A 22,172-nucleotide genomic window follows, 5' to 3' on the forward strand; every position below is an offset into this window, starting at 1 on the left:
AACATGACACAAGTTTCCAAATTGTGTGTGGTTATGGCTTGCAGTACTGACTGTGTAGAAAAGTGCTTGTGAAAAAGTTAATGTTGTTGTACTGAGTCGCTACACAGGCTGTCGGCTGAACACAATAACTTGCTATGTGTATTTAACATGGGACAGAACAATGTAATTTTGAAATGCTGATGGGTTTTTTCCCCCCAAAACCTAATTATTACATATGTCATTCTAGGGCAAGCACAATGGCAAGCAGCGGCTGGAAGGCCTCCAATTTCAAGCCTAGCGCAATCTCCTTCTCCGCCACCCTCCCCTTCTGTGGCACAAGCCCCCTCTCCGCCCCCCCTCCCCCTCTCTTTCCCAATCCCCCTCTCTGCCCCCCTCCCCCTCTGTGGCCCAACCCACCTCTCCACCCCCCTCTGTGGCCCAACCCACCTCTACACCCCCCTCCCCCTTTCTTTCCCAAACCCCCTCTCTGCCCCCCTCCTTCTCCGTGGCCCAACCCACCTCTCCGCCACCCTCCCCCTCTCAATCTGACCCACCCTCTGTAACCAGCTCCCCCTTCTATCCTCTTTCCCAAATCCATACTCCTTCCCCCATCCAGCCTCCATCCCCACCTTCTGAATGGGCAGCAGAGGCCCTGGAGGCACTTCAGGGAGGTGCTCAAGTGACAGAGGAGAGTAAGTTGACACACATTGACATTTAATTTGTTACCTAATTTAACTTCACATTCTAATAAATGCAGTGTTGTACTGGGGCCAATCTTGTGTCAAGGTAAAATGTTTGTCTTCTTCATCATGGTATGAATGTTGCATTTACATTTGTGTGAGGATCATTAGATGTACAGTGTCTATGTCTGCAATGTTTAGGCTGTCCATTCTAGGTCAACACTCATTATGTCAACAGGGTTGCCTGGACAACAGGGTTTATATGTGCTAGATTATCAGCAAAACAGTTAGACCTGAGTGGAGTTTGGTATGTTGTTGGACTTTTACACTTGTGCCTGGGTATTCCAATATTTGCACATTCAACTCGCATGCTTCACTTTGTTAGGCAGGCTAAGGACACAGTGATTTGTGTTGTGAAAGTTACACTCAAAAATGATGAATTTTTATTAAAAAAAACCTGTTTGACCTTATGTAGTAAGGGAGTGTGGGCATGCTAGGATATGTTGTCCTTCTGAAGATGTTGATATGCAGTGTGATGATGCAGGGCCAACCCCCTAAAAAGACAAGTCTGCTTCACTCCAGATGTGAATGAATCCCAGCATAGGGTTACATTTACTAAGATGGGAGTTCTATTTAAGATGGGATGTTGCCCAGAGCAACCAATCAGATTCTACTTCTCATTTATTTAGCACCTTCTAGAAGATAATATGTGGAATCTGATTGGTTGCTATGGGCAACGTCCCATCTTAAATAGAACTCCCATCTTAGTAAATGTACCCCATGGTGTGGCACACTTTTTTTTTTTTTTTGCTTGTGTGTTGGTATGCTACTGTTTTAACATTCAAACATCCATGATATAGTAACTTTGCCATTAAAGTGTGCTTTGTGCCTTGCTTGTATAATAGGTAATGTGAGTAAGTTAGTAATGTTTTCTTTGCCTCTTCATTTCAGATGTTGCAGTTGGAGATCCCACCAGTTTGCCTGCCATTGTGGCAAGCCTTAAAGGGAACTTGAGGGCCGTGATGGCGGACCTAGACAAATTAGAAAAAAAATTCTAATTTAAAAAATGTTGTTTTTTTGCTGCCAAAAAAATAAATTAAATAAATAAAAACCAAATTTGTTGTTGAAGTTAAGTGGGTGTTGTGTTTATTAATGCTATAAAAGAACAGCAGATTGGCATGCAGAAATTGGTGACATAAAACAGTTCACACATCTTACTTAAGAATAGTTTATTAAAATTACACAAACAAAAAAAAATGACAGTTAGGAGCTTATTGCTTATAAAAACATGTAAACACATTTATTCACACACTACACCTCTACACAAAAATAAACAAATTAGCATTAGACCAGGCACATTTACCACATCTATATATTTTTTTTTAAATTTAAATGTTGATGGCCAATTATGCCTACAAAGTGTTCTTCAGGTATTCTTTGAAGACTTAATTGGTCATGACCATTATCATTCATTACACTAATTGTAATCGTAATTGAGGAAGGCTTGTGGAGTTTGAACTGAAAGGTGTAATTTAACTTTAAAAAAAAAAGCCATTGCTGTACGGTTTTTAGCAAAAGCGTGTGCAAAATAGAGAACTCAGCACAAATAGAGAGACTGGGAAGAGTACTGAGGGGGATTCCAAAGAAACCAACATGGAATCCCAGCCTGTGGTCCTACAGATGAGTGAGGTTTTTTTGTGTCATCTATCTATCTATCTATCTATCTATCTATCTATCTATCTATTGGACTCTACACACCTCACGATTGCCGGGCGAGGTGCCCGACCGCCGATACGGCTGATGGGCAATCCGGCAGCGCTGGGGAAGGGGGATGGGGGGTGAAGGGGGGTGTGAAGTTTCTTCACTCCCCCCGTCACCTGGCTCCATAGCAATGCATGCTAATAAGGACGAGATTGTCCGTATTGGCTTGCATGTTTAAACGAGCCGGCACCAGCGATGAATGAGCGCGGGGCCACGCGTCATTCATCACTGGTGCATACATACTGAAAGATTTGAATGAGATCGTCAATCTGTTTATCTATCTATCTATCTATCTATCTACACACACAGGCATCTGGGAGGTGCTGTGTGCGTGTACGTGTACACCCCAGCACATCTAGAACCTCCCACCCGATGTCCTTTTACAGACACATGCCGATGACACTGAAGCACGCAGAGCGGCAGCAGGAAAGACCCGCTCTGCCCCCGCCTCATCACTCCCAGAGTCCTAGGCAGTAGACAGATGAGACCTCCAGCATTAAATATGCTTCCAAATGAGGTTAGTGTCACACCATCAATCATACTGTCTGTGCTGACTAATATACAGTAAGGACATGTGTGTGTGGGTTGGGTCCCACCTAGCACCTCTGTCCCCAAACAGAAACCCCCCCATACCCCGACTCCCTGTTTCCATACACCACCCCACCTACCTACCTCTCCACTGTTCCCAGATACCCTGCCTCCAGACACAAGCCCTCCTTCCACTCCCTGCCTCCAGACACCACCTTCCCTCCCTCACTGCTTCCAGAACACCACTCCTGTCACCAGTACCACAGACGTTACACCTTCCAGTTACCAGACACCCCTTCTTGCTGCTACTCATATTGCCATGTCATATTCCATGTTTCCAGACTCTTCCTCCATACTGCTAGACTTCTCCCCCTTATTGCCATTCCCCCCATGCTGCCAGACTCCCCACCATTCTGCCACCCCCCCCCCCCCTTCCCCACACACACGCAACCACACATACATACACATTTTGTGAGTAAAGGTAGCATACTTTCTAATAAAGTACAGCAGGGTACACACTAGACAATGGCCCTCATTGCAAGTTGTTCGCTCGCTAGCTGCTTTTAGCAGCATTGCACACGCTAGGCCGCCGCCCTCTGGGAGTGTATCTTAGCTTAGCAGAATAGCGAACGAAAGAGTAGCAGAATTGCTACTAAATATTTTCTTGCAGTTTCTGAGTAGCTCCAGACCTACTCCTAGATTGCGATCAGCTCGGTCCGTTTAGTTCCTGGTTTGACGTCACAAACACGCCCTGCGTTCGGCCAGCCACTCCCCCGTTTCTCCAGACACTCCCGCGTTTTTCCCTGACACGCCTGCGCTTTCTAGCACACTCCCGGAAAACGCTGGGTTACCACCCAGAAACGCCCCTTTCCTGTGAATCACTCACCGATCAGCAGTGCGACTGAAAAGCGCCGCACAGACAACAGCAAAACTGCCAAATTTTTAGTTAAATAACTAAGCGCATGCGCGCTGCATACCATGCGCATGCGCATTTAGCAACAAATCGCAGCATAGCGAAAATCGTCAACGAGCGAACAACTCGGGATGACCACCAATATGTCGTCTGATCCAGCAGCTCGGACTGACATATCGCACACATTGTCTATTGTGTACCCACTGTGGCACTGACAATGCACACTCCCGCAGGTCGTCAGAGACATCCTCCATCGGCCTTACATGCAGAGCCGATGGGGGATGTCATCACCATTGCCTCATCTGCATTAACTTATGTGAAGATAACTATTCAGGTTTTTGTTTTGTTTTTTTGGAAGGAAATTCTTGCTTCTTTCATAAAAGGTAACAAACAAATATTTTTCTGTTTAGGAAGGATTTTACTGTATGTTATTTATGGATATATTTATTAATAATCGGGTCTTAGACCCCATAATTATCATTTATTATTGTCTCTGCTCATGGTAATATGAAATTATGATTCGTCTGAATGTATTAAAATACACTCTGCAGGCAGTGCCAGATTAAGGTTCACATGGGCCTGGAGCTGAAATTTATGAAGGGCCTATTGCGCGCCACGCAGTGGGTGTGATTAGCGTCACTGAATTTCTCCCTGGGAGGGTAGGGGTGTGTGGTGGCATACTACATCACTGCACTTCCTCCTCATACTACATCTCTTAACTATGGTGGAGATGTATTAAGCAGTGATAAAAGTGGAGAAGTGAGCCAGTGGAACTGCTCTGTATACTTTTATAGTTTGCAAATGATAAATGTTACGTCAATGCTGATTGGTTGATGGGACAACTTCTCCATTGGCTCACTTCTCCGCTCTTATCACTGCTTAGTACAATTACTACTACACTACATCTCTGCACTATGGGGCATATTTATTACAATCCACATCTCAGATGTGAATAGAATGTGATAAATTCGACCAAAATCACATTGAGATGACTGAATACATCACAAGGATGTATCAATTATCATATTCAGAGACAGAGCTTGTGAGAGAGCTCTGTCCCTGCGAAACTGGTTACAGTGAGATGGGCGGAAGCATGGGTCGAAGGTGGAGAGTGAGGCAGAATAGTAGATGGATAGGTGGAGAGGAAGATAGAGATACAGGTGGAGAGGGGGGGGAAGATACAGGTGTGAAGGGAGACAGAGATGCTTTTGGAGAGGTGGAGAGGGAGGTGGAAGCACAGGTAGAGAGAAGGTAGAACCACAGGTGGGGTGGAAGGCAGAGATACAGCTGGATAGGGGGACAGAGTCACATGTGTAAACGGGGCCATAAGCACAGGTGGTGAAGGGGGAAGGGACACAGTGGGGAGAATGCAGAGAAACAAGTAAGGAGGGGGCAAAGACCCAAGTGGGGAACGAAGCAGAGCCGCAAGTAGGAAGGCACAGGTGAGAAGAGGGGTGGACACACAGGCAGTTAAGGTGGCAGAGAGACAAGTAGTGAAGGTGGCAGAGACACAAGTGTGAGAGGTAGGCAGAAGCACGGGTTGAGAGAAGGCAGAAACATGTGTGGAGAGGGGGCAGAGACACAGGTGGGAAGGGGGTAGAGATAAGGTGGGGAGGGAGACAGAGACAGATGGGGAGGGGGTAGAGATACAGGTGGGGAGGGGGTCGAGATACAGGTGGGGAGGGGGTAGAGATACAGGTGGAGAGGGGGCAGAGACACGGGTGGAGAGGGGGCAGAGATACAGGTGGGGAGGAGGTAGAGATACAGGTGGAGAGGGGGCAGAGACACGGGTGGAGAGGGGGCAGAGATACAGGTGGGGAGGAGGTAGAGATACAGGTGGAGAGGGAGACAGAGACACAGGTGGGGAGGGGGTAGAGATACAGATGGAGAGAGAGCAGGAACAGGTGAAGAGGGAGCAGGGATACAAGTGGAAATGGAGCAACGATACAGGTGGGGAGGGGGCAGAGATACAGGTGGAGAGGGATCAGAGATACAGGTGGAGAGGGAGCAGGGATACAGGTGGGGAGGGGGCAGAGATACAGGTGGGAAGGGAGCAGGGATACAGGTGGAGAGGGAGCAGGGATACAGGTGGGGAGGGGGCAGAGATACAGGTGGGGAGGGAGCAGGGATACAGGTGGAGAGGGGGCAGAGATACAGGTGGGGAGGGGGCAGAGATACATGTGGGGAGGGAGCAGGAACAGGTGAAGAGGGAGCAACGATAGAGGTGGGGAGGGGGCAGAGATACAGGTGGAGAGGGAGCAGAGATACAGGTGGGGAGGGGGCAGAGATACAGGTGGAGAGGGAGCAGAGATACAGGTGGGGAGGGAGCAGAGATACAGGTGGAGAGGGAGCAGAGATACAGGTGGGGAGGGGGCAGAGATACAGGTGGGGAGGGGGCAGAGATACAGGTGGAGAGGGAGCAGAGATACAGGTGGAGAGGGAGCAGAGATACAGGTGGGGAGGGAGCAGAGATACAGGTGGAGAGGGAGCAGAGATACAGGTGGGGAGGGGGCAGAGATACAGGTGGGGAGGGGGCAGAGATACAGGTGGAGAGGGAGCAGAGATACAGGTGGGGAGGGAGCAGAGATACAGGTGGGGAGGGGGCAGAGATACAGGTGGAGAGGGAGCAGAGATACAGGTGGGGAGGGGGCAGAGATACAGCTGGAGAGGAAAGCATTAGGGAGGCCAATCCTGGGCTGTTTTTCATTCCCGGGATTCGGGATTGAAAAACGCTCAATCCCGGGATTGCAGTAGGGATCAGTGAAGGGTGTAGGGAGCAGCGCGTGAGGGAGGGTGTAGGTAGCGGCACGGGAGGGTGTAGGTAGCGGCGCGGGAGGGAATGTGTAGGTAGCGGTGCGGGAGGGAAGGTGTAGGTATCAGCGCGGGAGGGAGGGTGTAGGTAGCGGTGCGGGAGGGAGGGTGTAGGTAGCGGTGCGGGAGGAAGGGTGTAGGGAGCAGCGCGTGAGGGAGGGTGTAGGTAGCGGTGCGGGAGGGTGTAGGTAGCGGCAGGGGAGGGAGGGTGTAGGTAGCGGCGCGGGAGGGAGGGTGTAGTTAGCGGCGTGGGAGGGAGGGTGTAGGTAGCGATGCGGGAGGGAGGGTGTAGGTTGCGGCGCGGGAGGGTGTAGGTAGCGGCACGGGAGGGAATGTGTAGGTAGCGGCGCGGGAGGGAAGGTGTAGGTATCAGCGCGGGAGAGAGGGTGTAGGTAGCGGTGCGGGAGGGCATAGGTAGCGGCGCGGGAGGGAGGGTGTAGGTAGCGGTGCGGGAGGGAGGGTGTAGGGAGCAGCGCGTGAGGGAGGGTGTAGGTAGCGGTGCGGGAGGGTGTAGGTAGCGGTGCGGGAGGGAGGGTGTAGTTAGCGGGGAGGGAAGGTGTAGTTAGCGGCACGGGAGAGAGGGTGTAGGTAGTGGTGCAGGAGGGTGTAGGTAGCGGCGCGGAAGGGAGGCTGTTAGAGAGCACTGCATGGAGGGAGGGTGGGTGTAAGTAATACTACTTACTATTAGGCGGCTACCAATCAGGCCAATCCCGATCCCTAGAAAGCATAGATACTGGTGGAAGAGCAGCAGGGTAGGAGCAAAAATGGTGTCATGGGGCGGAGCATATCCACAGGAAGAGCTGTGAACCCTGTGATATTGGCTGCATTGTGAAATTCCTGACAACCAAGTATTAAACCTCTGTCCTAAGCAGTCAATTACTCACCACCACCCCCCTAGCATCCCCAATGACCCCCAGCTCTACTCACGTGCTGCCGATCTAGCTTCAAAAGTTCTGAACTTCAAGTTCTTACCCGGACATCGTGACTGCGGAGCTTCCAAACTTCCAACTGGTACAGGAGGCGGGCTTGTGACAGGTGCGGGAGGCAGAGTTTCTGACGGGTGCAGGAGGCGGAGCTACTGATGGCTGTGGAGTTTCTGACGGCTGCTGGAGGAGAAGCTTCTGTCGGGGAGCGGGAGCTTCTGGAAGGGGGGCAGGGGCGGAGCTTCTGACGGCTGCGGGAGGCGGAGCTTCTGTCGGGTACTGTGGGCGGAGCTTCTGACGGCTGTGGGGGAGCTTCTGCTGCGGGAGGTGGAGTCTCTGTCAGGTGAGGGAGGCGCCGCTTGTCTGGTGTGCGAGGTGGAACTTTCGCAAAAACGGGGGCGGAGCTTCTTACAGGTCGGGTGGCCCAGAGTCTGACTGTGAGATAGGAAGGAGTTTTGTCGGCTGGCTGAGGTGAGGGAGGGAGTGAGCTGCTGGTGGTGACAGGAAAAACTTTTCCCTGTCAACACTGGCAGCACTGCAGGGGATCCTGTGGGCCTATTTTCAGTGGGGGGCCTGGAGCTGCAGCTCCATCCGCCCCATTGTTAATCCGGCCCTGTCTGCAGGGTATAAGTAATAAAGGGATTGCAGTTACACTCACTTCACTATTTCTTCAGGAGCTGCGCGCAATTCTGCGGGCTAACACCATCTTCAGATGGTGTTTAGCTACAGGGTCAAGCTCCGTAATGCACCACATTCCGGAACTTGGTAAATTCAGCTAAAAAGCAGCTCTCATAAAAACTTATAGGGGTGCTTTGTGAAAGCGAAAATGGGAGAATGCAGCAGATATCTCTAATATCTGCTTTGGGTCCTTAGCTATTTACATTCGGGGCGTACTTATTATTTGCAGGTATGCCCCCAACAAGTTGTGACCACACCTTCTCCAGGGGGGGGGGGGGGGGGAGTTCCTGTACCGGGGTCCAAGATTTCTCTTGACAACTCTGCTCTAATGTTGGCACGCTAGGTCTGCGGCTGCATTGCTGTTCATAGGCTGAATGCTAGCCCTGGCTTACTGAGCAGGTCCACACCTTGACACTCGGCCGGGTAGGTACTAGCATGGTAAATCAGGCATTATGTGTGGTTTAATGTGAATAAAATTGTGCTACTGTGTGGCGTAATATGTATTGGAGGTATTATTGTGTGGACACAGCCTTTCCTTGTGAGACCTCACCCCTTTATTTGTGCACTGTCCCTTTATTAAGTATGGGTGCGGGGGCGCACATTTATAGTTTGCAGGTGGGCGCCGAACACACTAGCACCGGCCCTGGGCTTACGGCCAGGAAGGGAGGAGGCTAGGCTTAGGCGTCACCAGGGAGGGTTAGAATTAGGCTATAGGGTGCGGGTGGGGGTTAGGGTTAGGCTGCAGATGCTGGCATCGCTATTGTGACCACCGGCATCTCATCTGTCGCTCACACATACCAAACCCCTCTTTAAAATCCTACCAATTGTAACCCTGTTGTCTCTCACTAATAATAAACCACATGTCAGTTATTGCGTGTCGTATACATGCAACATTTCCACTTTCTCATACGTCCTAGAGGATGCTGGGGTCACTTCAAGAACCATGGGCTATAGACGGGATCCGCAGGAGACATGGGCACTTTAAGACTTTCAAATGGTGTGACCTGGCTCCTCCCTCTATGCCCCTCCTCCAGACTCCAGTTTAGATCTGTGCCTAGGCAGACTGGATGCACTCTGAGGAGCTCTACTGAGTTTCTCTGAAAATACTTTATTGTTAGGTTTTTTATTTTCAGGGGGGCTGCTGGCAACAGTCTCCCTGCTTCGTGGGACTTAGGGGAGAGAAGTCAGACCTACTTCTAGTGAGTTTGGCTCTGCTTCTTTAGCTACAGGACACCAGTAGCTCCTGAGGGTTTGGAACACTAGGTACGCCTAGGGGTTCATTCCCAGAGCCCACCGTCACCCCCCTTGCAGAGCCAGAAGTCAGAAGACAGGTGAGTAGAAGAAGAAAAGAAGACTTCAGGGACGGCTTCTGAGGTACCGCACAGCGATCGCGCTGCGCGCCATGCTCCCACACCCAGCGGCACTGTAGGGTGCAGGACGCGAGGGGGGGGGGCGCCCTGGGCAGCATATAAATCCTCATATGTGACTGAAAAAGAGTGGTATGAGTGCCTGGGCACTAAATCCTGACCCCCGTCAGTCTAAATATAATGGAAAATAGCGGGGCTGAAGCATGCCATTAAGGGTGCGTGGCTTAGCCCTTATAGCTCTCATCAGCGCCATTTTCTCTCCACAGAGTTGTAGAGATGCTAGTCCTTCCTCACACGTAACAGAGTGAAAATCGGAGGCGGGGCACAGTTGATTTTGTGCAATATAAGTTAGTTATAAAAGCGCTACAGGTCTGAGGCATTATATAAGGGTTTCAGAACCGGGATTGAGTGCTGGGTTGTGAGCTGGCAAACTACATCTGTGTCTCTGTGTCTCCCTTTACTGTGGGTCTGTCCCCTATATGCCCGGTGTGTCGGTGGGTGTTTGGTACACGTGTGTCGGCATGTCTGAGGCTGAGTGATCTTCCCACAAACGGCTATGGGAGTGACCCTGTCGGCACCGCCAACTCCTAATGGTGCTTGGTACATGTGTGTCAACATGTCGGTGGCTGAATGTTTTTTCCCAAGAGGAAACTATAGTAGGGACACAGTTGTGTGTGGGTGGCCCTGTCGGCACCACTAATATCTGACTGGTTAGAAATTGGCATGACAATGTGATGCATATCAGAGAAGCTCTATATATGTATATATATATATAGTAAGGTTGCAAAGAATCTGTGTCCCAGACACAGACGTAGAAATATCTATGGAAAATGTCAGGTTCATAACTATATTTCCCTCAGACCCCTGGGGGTCGCAAAAAAGATTATTTTGCCCAGTTATTACTCCCTGATATCGACACGGATACTGTTTTCTATGTCGACCATATCGTTTCCTGATTAGATCCACACACACAAAAAAAAAAGAGCGCATTCAGTACATGATTAGTGCACGTTAAGGACGTATTAACGTCACTGAGGACCCTGCTGTTACTGACAAAAGCAGGGCCGTAACTACGTGTGTGCCAAGTGGGCTTGGCACACAGCGCAGTTGCCCTGAGGGCGCACGGCCAGCGGCGTGTAATGAGTCAAATTGACTCACTACATGCCGCCTCTGAAGTCTGCGCCGTGCGCCGCCGCCACACTGAGGAGGAGAGCAGCGCTGGGCAGCGGAGAAGGAGGAGGAGGGACGGGGACTGGAGCCGCAGCAGCGCTATTTCATTGGTAGTAAGCGCCGCTGCAGCATCCCCCTCTCCTTCCGTATTGGCTGCCCGGCGCTGCTGTGGATGCTGGGATGCGGCTCCTCCATCCCAGCATCCACAGCAGCGCCGGGCAGCCAATACGGAAGGAGAGGGGGATGCTGCAGCGGCGCTTACTACCAATTAAATAGCGCTGCTGCGGCTCCAGTCCCCCTCCTTCTCACCTGCCTGCACCGAGGGAGCTGCACGAGGAGCCTGTCAGCGGGTAGATGGTAAGTATGTCTCTCTCTCTCTCTCTCTCTCTCTCTCTCTCTCAGGGGGACACCGTCTGCCATAATGTGTAAAAAGGAGGCCTGGCTGCCGCAATGTGTAAAAAGGGGGACTGGCTGCCGCAATGTGTAAAAAGGGGGACTGGCTGCCGCAATGTATAAAAAGGGGGTCTGGCTGCCGCAATGTGTAAAAAGGGGGACTGGCTGCCGCAATGTGTAAAAATGGGGACTGCCTGCCGCAATGTGTAAAAAGGGGGACTGGCTGCCGCAATGTGTATAAAGGGGGACACCGTCTGCCGTAATGTGTAAAAACGGGGACGCTGTCTGCTGTAATGTGTAAAAAGGGGACGCTGTCTGCCGTAATGTTAAAGGGGACGCTGTCTGCTGTAATGTATAAAAGGGACGCTGTCTGCCGCAATGTGTAAAAAGGGGGACTGGCTGCCGCAATGTGTTAAAAGGGAGACTGTCTGCTGTAATGTGTAAAAAGGGGGACGCTGTCTGCTGTAATGTATAAAAGGGGCTCTACCTGGTGTAGTGGCGCTACTGTGCAGCGTAATTTGAATAATGTAGACTACTGTGCACCGTAGTATGAATTACTATTATTTTGTGGCCACGCCCCTTCTCCATGAAGCCACACCCCTATATATTTTTCGCGCACCTATGGCGCACACTGCCCCTATCTTACATGGGGGGGGGGGGGGGCGCCAATGTCGTTTCTTGCACACAGCGCTAAAATGCCTAGTTACGGCACTGGACAAAAGGGTCTATATATGGATATGTATATATCCATATGGAAGGCTGATTATATCGGCTAGGGGGTCTCTCTTACAACCTATCTCTCAATTTCTTGATTATTTGTTGCAACCCTTAGTGGTAAAACAGAAAACGTTCTTAAAAGATACTACACAATTTTTGTTAAAGTTGAGAGAATTGAAAAATATTCCTACTGGGGCTTTCTTGTGTACCTTGGATGTGAAGAATTTATATACGATCATACCACATAGTATGGGGTTAGACTGCATGAGATTATTTTTACAAGCTAACCAATTTGTGGATTTTGATATCCCGTTGTTTTTGGAATTACTCAGATTTATCCTTACAAAAAATGTTTTCCTACATAACGGTAAATATTATTTACAACGCATTGGCTGTGCGATGGGGACGAATGTAGCCCCGTCGTGCGCCAATGTATTCATGTTTGAGCAAAAACGTAATTTTTTCTTCACAGATTTGCGTGTATCTAAAAGGATCTTGATGTATACAAGATACACAGATGATCTTTTTTTAATTTGGACAGGCTCTGAATGTGAACTGTTAGAGCTAGTCACACATATCAACTCCTTAGACCATCCAGTGAAGTTTATGTTCCAGTATAGTCAGACTGATATTAATTACTTAGATGTAGTAGTTAAGATTAAGGATAATACTATATCAACTGAGGTGTTCCACAAGCACACAGATCGGAATACCCTGTTACATCACAGCAGTTGCCACCCACCCCCATTAAAAAAAGCTCTTCCAAAATCTCAGATGTTAAGAGTAGCTAGAATCACTAGTGACCCGAACCAGCTTGAACCTGCATTAGATTTGGTTTCAGATAAATTTGCTAGGCGGGGATATCCTTTATCCTCACTTAAGGAAACCAAACAACAAATACTAGCAATTCCTAGACAAAATTTGTTAGAACCAGAATTGAAGGATAATATACAAGATAGGATCCCGTTAATTTCTGAATACACATTAGCCAGCCCAGTTCTACCCCGTGCCACCAAAGCATTGTGGCCAATTGTATCAGGTGACAGTGAATTACCGGCTTTTAAGAATAAAAGTATAATGCCCTGCTACAAAAGGGGTAGAAATCTACGAGATTTGCTGGTTAAAACCAACATTACGTATGTACCAGATAGTTCTAATAGTTCTTTTTTGACACAAAAAAAGAAACTGGGTTGTTATAAATGTGTATCATGTACGACATGTAGTTTTATGGAACCTGGATCTTACTTTAAACATCCTCATACAGGACGGAAGTTTAAAATTAACCATGTTTTAAGCTGTACATCGCAATTTGTTGTCTATATCATAATGTGCCCATGTGGGCTATATTATGTAGGTCAAACTATTCGCACATTTAGAGAGCGTATGGCCTCACATCGCTCTGCTATAAAAGCTGCATTAGAAAATAAAGATTGCGATCAGCCGGTGGCACGCCATTTTAAGGAGGCTCAACATACTCTATCCTCCTTAAGATATAAGATAGTAGATCATATCTCCAATGACATTCGTGGGGGGGATCGTAAAAGGCGTCTCAGTCAGTGTGAGTCAAAATGGATACACATTTTAGATACTATTTCGCCCCGAGGACTTAATGAAAAAATTTCTTGGAATATATTTCTCTAGTTCTATGGTTCTTATATTGATGTAACATTAAAATATACACATTATGAAAATGTAAAGGTAGCGCTTTGGTTAGGATTTGAAATAATTGTGTTATATATAATATTTATAGCTTTGATGATGAAGTATTCTGACATTCCGGTTTTTAATATTTTTTAATTGATTTATTTATGTTGTATGTTCCACATAATTTGCACATTCAATATATCTATGTCATTTGCCTATGGGTATATTGAAACACTTAAGATGAAATATGGTAATCACTTTGTTTATGTGCAGTAATCAGCGGCGGACGCGGTGCTGCCCCCCAGGCAACGGGAGAGGACGTACATGGTTTGAAGGTATCCTTGGTAACCGACTAACAGGAAATATGTCAGTATGCAATCCCTCCTACTACCGGCCGGGCGGGAGCAGCGGGCGTCCTCGTGCTGAACTGCACTCGTATGTATAAAGGTAAGATAGACACATTGGTTAGCTATGTTTCTAGTTTTTTTCACTGGTATATATGTCCTGACGAAAAGGCCTGCGAGCCTTGAAACGTTGATGCCTGTTTAAGACACCATGATTTTCTAATACACCGGCCTGATTTGGAAATTTGGGAGTGCCGCCTGGTTCTTTCTGGTAAAGACATTGGTAACTATTAATATTTGGGAAGGCACCCCATCATTATTATACAGCATTTATCCTGAGTGCCAAGCTACAGTGCATTATATATATAATATGTATAAATTTATAATGAAAGCTGAGGTAACATTCCTCCTTCTCATGTGCTGAGCGCTCTGTGTGAGAAAGTCTAGGTCAGCCCTGACAAGATGGTTTCAAAATCTTTTTGTGCAAAACAAGACCAGCCCTGTAGTTACTCTTCGTGTGCGTTGACTCTAACGACGGAGGGACGGCTTTTGACATCACACACCCACCCAGCAAATGCCCAGCCACGCCTGCGTTTTTTCTGCCACACCTATGTTTTTCTAAGCACTCCCTGAAAACGGTCAGTTGACACCCAGAAACGCCCACTTCATGTCAATCTTCCTGCGTTCGGCCGTGCGACTGGAATCTTCGTTACACTCTGTGCAAACCCACGATGCTCATTGTACCCGTATGACACACCTGCGCATTGCGGTGCATACGCATGCGCAGAAATGCCGATTTTTATCCTGATCGCTGTGCTGTGAACAACGCAGCTAGCGATCAACTCGGAATGACCCCCATGGATCTCACCTCTGCGACTGCATACGCAGAGTTGCGATCGCATCGGTGGACGTCTTTTAACATTTCTGGGCGGCACTTTACGGGGGTCATTCCGAGTTGTTCGCTTGTTGCCGATTTTCGCTATATTGCGATTAGTCGCTTACTGCGCATGCGCAAGGTTCGCAGAGCGCATGCGCTTAGTTATTTTACTCAAAAGTTAGGTATTTTACTCACGGCATAACAAGGATTTTTCATCGTTCTGGTGATCGTACTGTGATTGACAGAAAGTGGGTGTTTCTGGGCGGAAACTGGCCATTTTCTGGGTGTGTGCGAAAAAAACGCTGGCGTTTCTGGGAAAAACGCGGGAGTGTCTGAAGAAACGGGGGAGTTTCTGGGCGAACGCTGGGTGTGTTTGTGACGTCAAACCAGGAACGAAACTGACTGAACTGATCGCAATGTAGGAGTAAGTCTGGAGCTACTCAGAAACTGCTAAGAAATTTCTATTCGCAATTCTGCTATGCTAAGTAACATTCCCAGAGGGCGGCGGCTTAGCGTGTGCAATGCTGCTAAAAGCAGCTAGCGAGCGAACAACTCAGAATGAGGGCCTATGGCCCTCATTCCGAGTTGTTCGCTCGCAAGCTGCTTTTAGCAGCATTGCACACGCTAAACCGCCGCCTACTGGGAGTGAATCTTAGCTTAGCAGAATTGCGAACGAAAGATTCTCAAAATTGCGAATAGAAATTTCTTAGCAGTTTCTGAGTAGCTCGACACTTACTCTGCCACTGCGATCAGTTCAGTCAGTTTCGTTCCTCGTTTGACGTCACAAACACACCCAGCGTTCGCCCAGACACTCCCCCGTTTCTCCAGCCACTCCCACGTTTTTCCCAGAAACGGCAGCGTTTTTTCACACACACCCATAAAATGGTCAATTTCCGCCCAGAAACACCCACTTCCTGTCAATCACACTCCGATCACCAGAACGAAGAAAATTCTTCGTAATGCCGTGAGTAAAATACCTAACTGTTGAGTAAAATAACTAAGTGCATGCGCTCTGCGAACATTGCGCATGCGCAGTAAGCGACTAATCGCAAAATAGAGACAATCGGCAACGAGCGAACGACTCGGAATGAGGGCCTATATGCGATTTTTTGCAGTAGCAGTTTTGAGACAACTACAATTTCAGTCTCAATAGCGAGTTTGCTAAGATTAATGGTAACGAGATACCAACTTTACAATTTAAAAACAAAGCAAAAGACGTATGTTGGTTGGCAGAATTCAATTTATTTAGAATGTCACTTTTATTTTAGATATGGATAAATTGCAGTTTTCTTTTATTCATTAGGAAAACCACTGAATTAAGACAACAAGGGGCTTTAACTTTCACTGCAGGTCTCAATGGAGAAATTTAATTGTTGCATTAAATGGGAATATTACTCATACACTGAATAACTCAATCTCTTATATTAAATCATTGTTCCTATTCTTTTAAAAACTAGGACATCAATAATTTCAATTATTTTCCTGTTGCTTTAGTTTCAATCAAGGAAAATGGTTGCTCCCTGTAGCCTTGGAATACACACCATAAAAATGTCAGCAGAAAAAAAAAAATAAGCATTTTAGAAATTATTTCTGTTGGTATTGTTTCCAGTAATTGTGTTCTGACCAAGTAAGGTATATTTTTAATTTCTTTTGATAATCCAAGAATAGATTATTCAAATAGCCTCCTTAAACAGACATTCACCACTACGATACAATCTGTTTTGAATGCAGCAACAAGACTTTTCTTCCTCACAAAACATTCATTGTCTGCTACTTCGCTGTCAGTCCCTACATGTATTTTACCCAATTTACTATAAAATGCTACTGCTTACATATAAGGCTATCAAGATAGTAATAGAATTTAAATGCAACACCACAGCGCTTATACTATAGATATGTTATTAAAAACACCCAAAGTGCATTTTAAAATACAATGGTGGACCCTTCACATACAATCACATGATGTACTGAAAGGTAATCACCCTTTAATAAGGAGAATGTCTCAAAGTCCCAGTCTGGTTGGACCTCCTTTAGTTTCTGATGACAAAAATGTTTTCATTAAGACCCATACAGGATGTGAATAGTGTAACTCCACTTGCTCCTTCTGTCTTTAGATTTGTGTAAAAGAAATGCATGTATTCCCTATCTCACGTTACTCAGTAAGTGCTTCTGTGAGGAGGATGTGGCCTCGCAAAAATGGGCGTGGTCTCACAGGAAAAGACTACCTTACACCCCAGTTTTTGACCCTGTAACAATAGACCGCAGCCACCACAGGAAAAAAAAAACATTCCATCATATTAAGCCCCACACAGTAATGCCCCTTGCACCACATTATGCCGCACACCACAATGCCCGTGATACATTATGCCCTACAGTAAAGCTTCTAATTACTTTTAATTTACCTGCTCATTGCCAGTGGTTTCATGCGCTGGGTGTCATGCTTGTTGCCAGTGGTTTCATGCACTGGGTGTCATGCTTGTTGCCAGGGGTTTCATGCGCTGGGTGTTATGCTTGTTGCCATGGGTTTCATGCTCTGGGATCCATGCTTGTTGCCAGGGGTTTCATGCACTGGGTGTCGTGCTTGTTGCCAGGGGTTTCATGCGCTGGTTGTCGTGCTTGTTGCCAGAGGTTTCATGCTCTGGGATCCATGCTCGTTGCCAAGGGGTGTATTATCACTGGTGGTCATTAGCAACCACGTCATTCCGTGACACTCCGCCCCCTGGGCAGAGTACTATATGGGAGGGAGTAAGGGGAGCCAGATCTAGAGCCAGATAGGAGCTGCAATTGTGGCTCTCCCACCGCTTGAAATGGCACTGCTCAAAGTATAGTGATAGTGCAGAGACAATGATAGTACAAGAATAGTGCAGAGACCTTTAGGCAAAAATTATAATTTAATGACAAATGAACTCGCAATTGGACAAATTTTAAAAGCTTATAAATACTCCTCAGTCTGGCTGAAGTGGGAAACAGGCTTGTTTACCCAGAGTCCTGATCAGGGAAGCAAAGCCCAGCCCAGTTTTTAAATCCTGGGATTTGGACTGAAAAAAATCTCAATCCCGGGATTCACCACACGCACACTTGGGGGCTGCATACAGACCTCCACTCAGGGCCGTCTTTTCGTATGGGCTCAATGGGCACTTGCCCAAGGGTCCCAGGAGTATAAGGGTCCTTGGATGATAGCTGAGGGTCCTCTCTTTCCAGAGGTACCAGATTTTTGAAAATCGGCCCCGGGGAACCGTAGATATCCGACTTCAAAGCAGTGGTCCCCATCCAAGCCTGTTAATTGCTCTTCCCAGCCAGCTATTTCAGCTTCTGTCTGACTTAGAGTTTTTCTGAGGGTATATTACAAAAGCTGGGGCTCTCCTCTTTTGGTGGATACTGGCAGCTTGTCTCTACTATGCCCAGAACCAGAGATATCAGCCTTCAAACAGCTGGTTTCTGCTCCAGCTCCACATGCCTAATAAGTAGTTTTATATTTTCATCCGTGAATTGCTCTGTCTCCTGAACTCTGATCCCCAAGTCCCCAGTACCTCCTGAAATCTGGGACTCCCTAGTTTTTTATCCCAAAGCTAAGAAATCTATTTCCAGGAACTTGAGATATCTGCAGTCAAGCAAGCTTCCCTCCCACCGGAAAATGATGAATATTAAGCCCACTCCACTATCCACCCCTCCCCTACGTATTAAACACCCCCTATCACCCTTCATTCAGTCCAATGCCCCCTTCTACAGTGTAGTGTTCATCCTCCTGCCCCATCTCCGACCATCTGTGCAGTAAAGGAGTAATTAAAGGAGTAATTAGCAGAAATTACTACTCCAGGTAATACATGCTTCATGAATGGAACATAGAACATCCCCTACCGTCCGCAGGACTTCAAAACTGCTGCTGCTGATAGCACGCCCCACCCCTACCGCTAAAGGATGGGTAGGGGCCCATTGCATTTCTGTGCCCAGGGGCCTACACTGCTGTCAAGACGGCCCTGCCTCCACTTTAGCCCAGGCTATCTGGCATGGCTGTTGAAAAGGCTGGGCTGGCTTGTGGCTGCACAGCGTGAACTCTGAAGTCACGCACAGCCACATAGCCTGCCCAGGCTGGGGCAGCATCTGAGCAAAGTGCTCAGTGCTGCCGGAGAGGGGACTGCATGTGTGCACTTTAATTCTGGAGATCCCGGGATTGGAAGCACCAATCCCGGAATTCAAATCCCAGCGTTATCAGGTCAGAATACTGGGATCCCACTGATCCCGATCCTGGGATTGGCCTCCCTAGTCCTGATAGATAGAAAATGGGGACCAGATAGCTACACAATCCCGGGAATCGCGCTGACCACAGGGAGTCCACCAGAGATGGTATTCCCAAAATGCTGCTAATTTGAGTCCACGCCGATTTCTTAATGCATTTCAAACCTGCTTCGGTCCTTCAGAAGCATGTACAGAATATTAATTTATACTTTTTCCTAAATAGACATTTTCACACACTATTCACATTATTTTAGTATCACTTAAATTTATCACAGGTCTTATGGAGGAGATTTCCTAACAATCTCCATGCTCTAAAATTTGCATCTATGACCTGATTCAGGTTCAGAAGCAGAACCTACTACTGCATCCTATCGCATGCTGTGGGCTGCCCAGCACAGTGCAAGACCACCCAGTATGCTAATCGACAGCCAACGATGCGATTGCAAATCATTGCGATCACATCACCGAGTCCGAAATTGGGGTTGACCCCCTGCATATGCAGCTAAGCTGCATATGCAGTCGGACCACCACTATTTTTTTGGGACTCATCAGCCACGTGTGACATCATGCGGCCACCCCGAAAATGGTCCAGACACGTCTCCCCTAAAATGCAGCATCGGCTTAGCAAAGCATAACAGTGAAAACAAAGCCCCTGCACTACGGGTACTCTCCTTCCTCACTATCGGTCTCTGAGCAGCTCCTGTATTTACTTAGGGGCGTCTTTTACTCTCAAACTGCAGCTTAAGGTGTTGCAGAAGTAGTAGTAACCCATTCGAAGTCTTTCTCATTAAAATAAGAATTTACTTACCGATAATTCTATTTCTCGTAGTCCGTAGTGGATGCTGGGAACTCCATAAGGACCATGGGGAATAGCGGCTCCGCAGGAGACTGGGCACAAAAGTAAAAGCTTTAGGACTACCTGGTGTGCACTGGCTCCTCCCCCTATGACCCTCCTCCAAGCCTCAGTTAGGATACTGTGCCCGGACGAGCGTACACAATAAGGAAGGATATTGAATCCCGGGTAAGACTCATACCAGCCACACCAATCACACCGTACAACCTGTGATCTGAACCCAGTTAACAGCATGATAACAGAGGAGCCTCTGAAAAGATGGCTCACAACAATAATAACCCGATTTTTGTAACAATAACTATGTACAAGTATTGCAGACAATCCGCACTTGGGATGGGCGCCCAGCATCCACTACGGACTACGAGAAATAGAATTATCGGTAAGTAAATTCTTATTTTCTCTGACGTCCTAGTGGATGCTGGGAACTCCGTAAGGACCATGGGGATTATACCAAAGCTCCCAAACGGGCGGGAGAGTGCGGATGACTCTGCAGCACCGAATGAGAGAACTCCAGGTCCTCCTCAGCCAGGGTATCAAATTTGTAGAATTTAGCAAACGTGTTTGCCCCTGACCAAGTAGCTGCTCGGCAAAGTTGTAAAGCCGAGACCCCTCGGGCAGCCGCCCAAGATGAGCCCACTTTCCTTGTGGAATGGGCTTTTACAGATTTTGGCTGTGGCAGGCCTGCCACAGAATGTGCAAGCTGAATTGTACTACAAATCCAACGAGCAATAGTCTGCTTAGAAGCAGGAGCACCCAGCTTGTAGGGTGCATACAGGATAAACAGCGAGTCAGATTTTCTGACTCCAGCCGTCCTGGAAACATATATTTTCAGGGCCCTGACTACGTCCAGCAACTTGGAGTCCTCCAAGTCCCTAGTAGCCGCAGGCACCACAATAGGCTGGTTCAAGTGAAATGCTGAAACCACCTTAGGGAGAAATTGAGGACGAGTCCTCAATTCTGTCCTGTCCGTATGAAAAATTAGGTAAGGGCTTTTATAGGATAAAGCCGCCAATTCTGAGACACGCCTGGCTGAAGCCAGGGCTAACACCATTACCACCTTCCATGTGAGATATTTTAAGTCCACAGTGGAAAGTGGTTCAAACCAATGTGATTTTAGGAATCCCAAAACTACATTGAGATCCCAAGGTGCCACTGGAGGCCCAAAAGGAGGTTGTATATGCAGTACCCCCTTGACAAACGTCTGTACTTCAGGAACTGAAGCCAGTTCTTTTTGGAAGAAAATCGACAGGGCCGAAATTTGAACCTTAATGGACCCTAATTTTAGGCCCATAGACAGTCCTGTTTGCAAGAAATGCAGGAAACGACCCAGTTGAAATTCCTCTGTAGGGGCCTTCCTGGCCTCGCACCACGCAACATATTTACGCCAAATACGGTGATAATGTTGTACGGTTACATCCTTCCTGGCTTTGATCAGGGTAGGGATGACTTCATCCGGAATGCCTTTTTCCTTCAGGATCCGGCGTTCAACCGCCATGCCGTCAAACGCAGCCGCGGTAAGTCTTGGAATAGACAGGGTCCCTGCTGGAGCAGGTCCTTTCTTAGAGGTAGAGGCCACGGGTCCTCCGTGAGCATCTCTTGAAGTTCCGGGTACCAAGTCCTTCTTGGCCAATCCGGAGCCACGAGTATAGTCCTTACTCCTCTCCTTCTTATGATCCTCAGTACCTTGGGTATGAGAGGCAGAGGAGGGAACACATACACTGACTGGTACACCCATGGTGTTACCAGAGTGTCCACAGCTATTGCCTGAGGGTCCCTCGACCTGGCGCAATATCTGTCTAGTTTTTTGTTGAGGCGGGACGCCATCATGTCCACCTTTGGTTTTTCCCAACGGTTCACAATCATGTGGAAGACTTCTGGGTGAAGTCCCCACTCCCCCGGGTGGAGGTCGTGTCTGCTGAGGAAGTCTGCTTCCCAGTTGTCCACTCCTGGAATGAACACTGTTGACAGTGCTATCACATGATTTTCTGCCCAGCGAAGAATCCTTGCAACTTCTGTCATTGCCCTCCTGCTTCTTGTGCCGCCCTGTCTGTTTACGTGGGCGACTGCCGTGATGTTGTCCGACTGGATCAGCACCGGCTGACCTTGAAGCAGAGGTCTTGCTAGGCTCAGAGCATTGTAGATGGCTCTTAGCTCCAGGATATTTATGTGAAGTGATGTCTCCAGGCTTGACCACAAGCCCTGAAAATTTCTTCCCTGTGTGACTGCTCCCCAGCCTCTCAGGCTGGCATCCGTGGTCACCAGGACCCAGTCCTGAATGCCGAATCTGCGGCCCTCTAG

General features: G+C 47.9%; 1 long non-coding RNA gene across 1 annotated transcript in view; it reads right to left on the bottom strand.

Moving 5' to 3' along the window:
• Positions 1–1,318: 1,318 nt before the first annotated feature.
• Positions 1,319–22,172, bottom strand: part of LOC135055426 (uncharacterized) — a 51,122-nt gene continuing 30,268 nt past the window's right edge. The window contains exon 4 of the long non-coding RNA XR_010243751.1: positions 1,319–1,690. This is a non-coding gene — a long non-coding RNA (uncharacterized LOC135055426). The remainder of the gene's footprint in view (positions 1,691–22,172) is intronic.

Source organism: Pseudophryne corroboree, chromosome 3 (assembly GCF_028390025.1).
Source record: "Pseudophryne corroboree isolate aPseCor3 chromosome 3, aPseCor3.hap2, whole genome shotgun sequence".
Classification (NCBI taxonomy): Eukaryota; Metazoa; Chordata; class Amphibia; order Anura; family Myobatrachidae; genus Pseudophryne; species Pseudophryne corroboree.